Consider the following 6000-nt stretch of genomic DNA (forward strand, 5'->3'; position numbering starts at 1 on the left):
GAAATGAGCAATAAAAAATATATAGAAATAAAAGGAGATTTATAATATTCGCCACATAAATTCCAAAGTGTGTATAGTATACAAAGCTTCCAGAACAAATTGTAAAAACATACAAACAATTAAAGGAAGAACAGAAGGAAGGGGCAACATATTGAATGAGAAGATGAGGAATACTGTACCCTTACAATTGATTAGAAAAGGAAATGAAGACAGCATAATAAAATGAAGAAGTGAGTAATAGTTTAAGGCTATAAAAGTTAAGAAAAATGAATAAGCTGAGAAAAAGGTAAAATAAAAAGAGATGTTAGCATTTCTTGGGGTTACCAGTAGAAGGACAGCGAGTAACCACACAGGAGATCAATCAAACCCTATCGGAGAGAGGATCAAGCTAGAGTAGGAACATGAGAATTATTGTTAATACTTACAAGGGTCAAAAACATCACTAAGTAGGAATATATCATCAGAGTAGATTTGATTGAATTAGAAATAGAGAAACAAAGATTTCAGAAAAGCGAACATGAAGGTTAAGGTTACTCCTGTAAAGAGGCAAAAGTCAAGTCTCCTGTTTTTGATTGGATAACTCGATTTGTCTCTTGATCTGTCTTTGTAATGTGATGAGTTGGAAGAAGCCAAAGTTTCAGTTCTGTTCAGAGATGTAATGTAATTATCAAGCTTATTTTTAAGACATTTTGATGTAGCGTGCATAAAATCTTAACCGGATCTAGAAAATTTAGTGGAATAGTTTTTAGAAGATGTTATGTTATGTTGATTTATACCACGCACTGCTACCATTTGCATGGTCTCCAGTCACGCGTGTTTCCAGGGATGTAAACTCAAGTGATTTTATGAAGGTATACAGGTTGTCAGGCTCCAAAAATACTTTGGTGGGTCCGTCTAAATTATGTTAATCATTTCAGCGGGTTGAAGCAAGCCATATCTTATTACAAGCTTCTTCAAGGCTGGTCGCATTTCTAGGAACCTCTTGCTCTTCCCATGTGCAGCTTTAGAAAAGTCTGGTGATATGTATATTTTATGCCCAGGAAGAATTAATGGCATATGTTTTTTACCAGCCACTAAGACTTGATTTGCTTGTTGGTGCAGTAGGAAGTAAGCAATGAATGGTCTAGGAAGAGAGTTATTGGTGCTAGATAGTGGGCTCTCTAAAGTGTAACTAGAGCTGAGAAGTAAATGCTAAGGGCTTTTGGAATCCAGTTTTCCATACATTAATCGAGTTCAGATTCTTCTGGTATTCAATAAAAACAAACACTGCCCCTTCTATTTCTATCCTCCAATTCAATAACCCCTGTTTTCTAGTTGAAAGACTCTTTGTTGTAGATTCTCCATACCTTCCATTCTATCTTCAACACTGGATATGCTCTCCCCCGCATCACCCAATCTTTCTGAGAAGAATTTAATTTAATATTTAAAGGCATGAAAATCTTCTTGTATAGGTGAGCGAGTATCCAACATAGACACCGATGAGCGAAAATTTGCTCAGAATTGTATCCATTCCCAGACTTAAGGAAGTGAATTCAAAGGAAACCACTTTGCTTGCTTCAATTTTAGTGTTAGCCATAATGAATAAAAGGCAAGATGTTTAAATATGAACTTATGACCTTAAGTGATAAGCAGATATCACTTTAGATGGAAGAACTACACAGCACATTATTTACTGTGAACATTAGGTGTCATCAATGAGCAGGCCCAAAGGGAAGAGTCAAGCCGGCAAAGCTTGACAAGCTGTGTCTGTCACGTTACCTCAGGAGTTGGGCATGTGATTTCTGAGACTGCACTTGAGCATAAGGAGGAAGCACATCCCACTTTCCTGAAGAGCTCCCAACCTCGGTTGCTGCGCGTGGTGCCAAATGAATGAAGCAAATATCCATGAATTGTGCTCAGACCTCCGTTACCTCCTGAAGTATGTGGGAATGTCGTCTCACTGTGGTGTGGGACCCGGGTCAAGCTTCAGAGCAGCGCTACCGTACTCCACATCACTGCCATCCATCAAAAAACGGTAGGAACAATCCGCTCTGCATGAATTGGTCAAAACAATCTGACAAGTGTGCAATGAAGCAACATTTTAACAACTTCACGTTAAAAATACTCATTTGGTAGCAGCAGAGTCAGTCATCCACCTCGCAGGCTGCTGGCCAAGCCCCCCCATCTGCACTTCTGATCTTTCTAATCTCAATTACTGTTCCATGGGCTGGTGAATCCTCATTCTCTTTACCAAGACTTCGCCCCTTTACTCTTTCCCCTTTGTAGCAGTCCTCCATAGACTATTATTTAGTAATTCGACTTTCATTTGCATGTGATGACTCTAATCTCCCTCACCCCCATTTCTGATCAACTGCATTCTTTTACTGTATGTTGACTCATGCCTGTCATCTCAATCCTTTGAAACCAGATATCCTCTTTTTCTGCTTCTGCCCCTTAACATGTTTCCACGTTATTTCTATCCTGACTCAATCTGATCATCTGCTCGTTACCTTTGTGTAACTTTCCTTTTCTTCTTACCTTTTCTTATCATGTGTCGACTCTTGCCTGCTCCTGTCATTTTCAATTGTATAATATTCGTAACATCTACCCATTTCACACTTTTTTTCTGCCGCTAAAACATTCATGACCTGATTGCTCTCTTCTTGTGAGACTTCTTGCGGACGCTCCTGCTCCTCTGCAGTCTATTTTTGAGTCTGCTGTTTCTAACTGAGAAAGAGCACTCAGTCAATTGGCTATCTGGGATAGCTGGACGAATCTATCTGCCAGGAACCACCCATGCTCTCCCAGCCACACACCCCTTTCCCTCGGTACCCCCATTCCCCACACCTCTATCCACACTGACCTACTTGCTGGTGTGGGGTTTCTGTGTTCCATGGCCGTCCCACCATAGAAAAGGGACTTATTCCATTTTCTATAGCAGCAGAATTTTTATTTATTTTTTGTGAGGAGCTTTGGCACACATAATATGACTAAAGCCAGACTCAAGTTATTAAAATTAAAATTAAAATCACTTCACATACCGGAGGAAGCCCCATGCTGCGATTAGCTATTACCCCAGTATTTGTTTGGGGAAGATCAGTACACACTCAAACATGGGGGCGGGGGGGGGGGGCGGTGATAGTTATATGCACCTTCTCCGACTACATGGCCAGCACTTCCATATTTCTCCATCACTCACTGGCTTTCTTTTCCTGCCTAGCTACAGTTGTTCTCATACATTGTTTTGAATTACGTCCATGGTCTTGCCCCTTAGAACCTTTCCTCACTGGGGGTCTATCCTCACACTCCATTCTTCTTTCTCTTGGCTGTTGTGACAAATTGCAAAGACCCAGAAGCCTTTTCAGAGGGGCACAGAAGTCATAGTAACAGGCAGGCATTTTCCGCAAGTACAATACAGGAGGGATCAGAGGAAGAACTTTCAGTAGGCACAGCCAACTTCGAAGAAAATAAAACACAAGTCAATACGCTTTAGACTTAAAGTAAACCTGTCATCTGCACATGATTCCATCTTTGAACTCAGTCCAGAGCTTCATGAGATTCTAGGTTCTGTAGGTAACATTATTATTTGTAAAGTCTAGAACAGAATCAGCCAGTTTGGTGAACCAGGCTCGCAAATACAATTGCATCTCTAGATAAATGTATATGGGGAAACCCGCATAGCCTTAACATTTTCCTAACTCAATGTTAATTGGCTTTTCCGAACCATGTTGAAATGTGCAACTTTTTACCTGGAGAGGGACTTTAGTTTCCTCTTCTGATACTTGCTCACGATCTTCAGTCTAGCCACATGAAAGCGACCACGTAGGTGGAACAATGGAGTCAACACCTTCTGACTAAATCTGGGGTCAGTGTGTAACCATTCAATAAGTGCAGCTTCTTAGGTTTTGGAACTCTTTCTGGAAAATCAAGAGCTTGCCAATCCAAGGGTTTGCCACAAAGTCCCGGGGTGGAAATAGGATTCTCAAATCTGCACAAGTTAAAGCAGGGGTATTAGAATATGTATAACATTTTTGTTTATTTGCGCAAATTATTGTGCACGAGGGATGTCTTAGAAGACAAGGCTAGGGCCTTTTATAGATGCTAAACCTTTTTCATTATGATATGATATTTTATTTGTATCGCGCTCATACACAAGTGTTTCAGAGCATGACAAGGCAAGGGAGGGGAACAGGGCAGAACACAACAACGATCTTAACTAGGCCCAGTGAAATTGAGAACGCGCAAGTGTACGGAAAAGGGAAAGGGGAAAAGTGCATGGAAGTGGGAGAGTGGAGAGTGCAGAGCAGAACAGATAAATAATAATAATACATACAAATAAATAGATAATAGAAGCAATCAACAGTGGTAGTGCAGCCAGCAAGTGACAAGTGCTGTGTTTACGGCAGCAGACTGGGTAAGTCTGATAAGTGCAGAAAAAGAAGAAAATGGGGTGTGTGGGGCATGTAAGGGTACAGATAAAGTCCCCAGAGCAAGGGGTGGCCAGGAGGCAGTGCAGGAGGGTGGCAGGGTGAGCAGGTACCTGGGCCCATGGGACAGAGGGTGGCCAGGTGCACAGTGCCAAGAGAAAGCATATCAGCAGGGGAGACGGAGAGCGAAGGCAGAAGCAAAGAGGAAGGTCTTGAGGTGCTTCCGGAACTGGAGATGGTTCTCCTCAAGTTTTAGAGTGGCAGGGAGGCTGTTCCAGAGTGAGGCCCCAGCCGGACACAGAGATCTACCCCCAGCTTGTTTCTTTGAAAACGACTGATCCTGAGGGAGTTAGAGGTAAAGGAGCGAAGAGCTCGAGAGGGGAGGTATTTGCGGAGGGATAGCTGAAGGTATTTTGGACCCAGGCCCCAGAAAGCCTTGCCGACAATGCAGAGGGTTTTGAATTTAATCCTTGCATCCACTTGGAGCCAATGGAGACAGGGCTTGAGGACAAGGACAAGTCTCCCAGTCCTGTTCTGGATTAGTTGCAGAGGGCGGAGAGTAGAGGCAGGTAGGTTTAGAAAGAGGCTGTTACAATAGTCCAACCTAGAGAGAACCAGAGCTTGGGAGACAGTGAGCTTCTGGGGGAAGGAGAGGAAAGAAAGAGTACCTCTCAGAGGTGCAGTAGGAGGTTTGACTTTTTAGAGACCTCAGAGATTTGGGCAGAGAAGGAAAGGTTCTTAGCCTCGCAGGTGGGGCTAGGAGGAGGGCGAAAAGAAGTGGCTGGACAGAGAGTGAGGGGAAATGATGGTGAAGGTGTGCTGATGAGGAGGATCTCTGTCTTGCTGGCGTTCAGACAAAGATCATTGACGGCACACCAATCTTGAATGGCAGTTAGGCAATCAGAGAGGGAGAGGAGGTGGCCGAGGGCAGCCTGAAAATGAGTTGAGTGTCATCAGCGTAGCACTGGACATTTGGGCAGAAATTGGCAATGCAGTGAGCAAGAGTTGCCAGGTATTGATTGAAAAGCCAGGGCATAGGTTAGACCCCTGGGGAACATCACAGGTAGAGAGGAAGATAAACCGTACTACAGAACTAGTAGTATATTTATTGATAGAAGCAAAAACCAGCTAGATTGGTCCATTTCAACCTCAGAGGGACACAACCTAAAGGTCTTCTAGGTTTCCCCCACTTGGCAACTCCTCCACAAGTAGAGGATCTTAAAACATAGACCAGGTTTCCATCCAAGGCACAGAAACCTCTGTCACGGTTGTTCAACTTTCAAAGGTTGGCAGACCATGCCTTTACTGCACTAAACCTCCAACAGCTCTAGATATCAACAAGCATTCAGAATCATGCCTACAACCCCACTTCCATTAAACAAGAACCAATTCACCTTTCAGAAACACTCTTCGCTGAGCTCTGGGTCCCTTCAAATAGGAGAAAAGACCAGACCACACACTTCCTAAGAAGTCAGCATGGAAGTTATTGAACACTCGCCATAGCTTTTCCTTTAGGAATGAAAGTTCTCAAACTACTTACAGAAGCAGGCCATCACATGGTCCAACTAGTCAATGGCATAATTGAAAAGGAAAG

General features: G+C 43.0%; 1 long non-coding RNA gene across 1 annotated transcript in view; it reads right to left on the reverse strand.

Annotated features, from left to right (window-relative positions):
* LOC138467901 (uncharacterized) overlaps positions 1–3939 on the reverse strand; it is a 51848-nt gene extending 47909 nt beyond the window's left edge. Inside the window, exon 1 of the long non-coding RNA XR_011268164.1 lies at positions 3729–3939. This is a non-coding gene — a long non-coding RNA (uncharacterized lncRNA). The remainder of the gene's footprint in view (positions 1–3728) is intronic.
* Positions 3940–6000: the final 2061 nt, after the last annotated feature.

This window comes from Ambystoma mexicanum, chromosome 4q (assembly GCF_040938575.1).
Source record: "Ambystoma mexicanum isolate Mex_15411 chromosome 4q, UKY_AmexF1_1, whole genome shotgun sequence".
NCBI lineage: Eukaryota > Metazoa > Chordata > Amphibia > Caudata > Ambystomatidae > Ambystoma > Ambystoma mexicanum.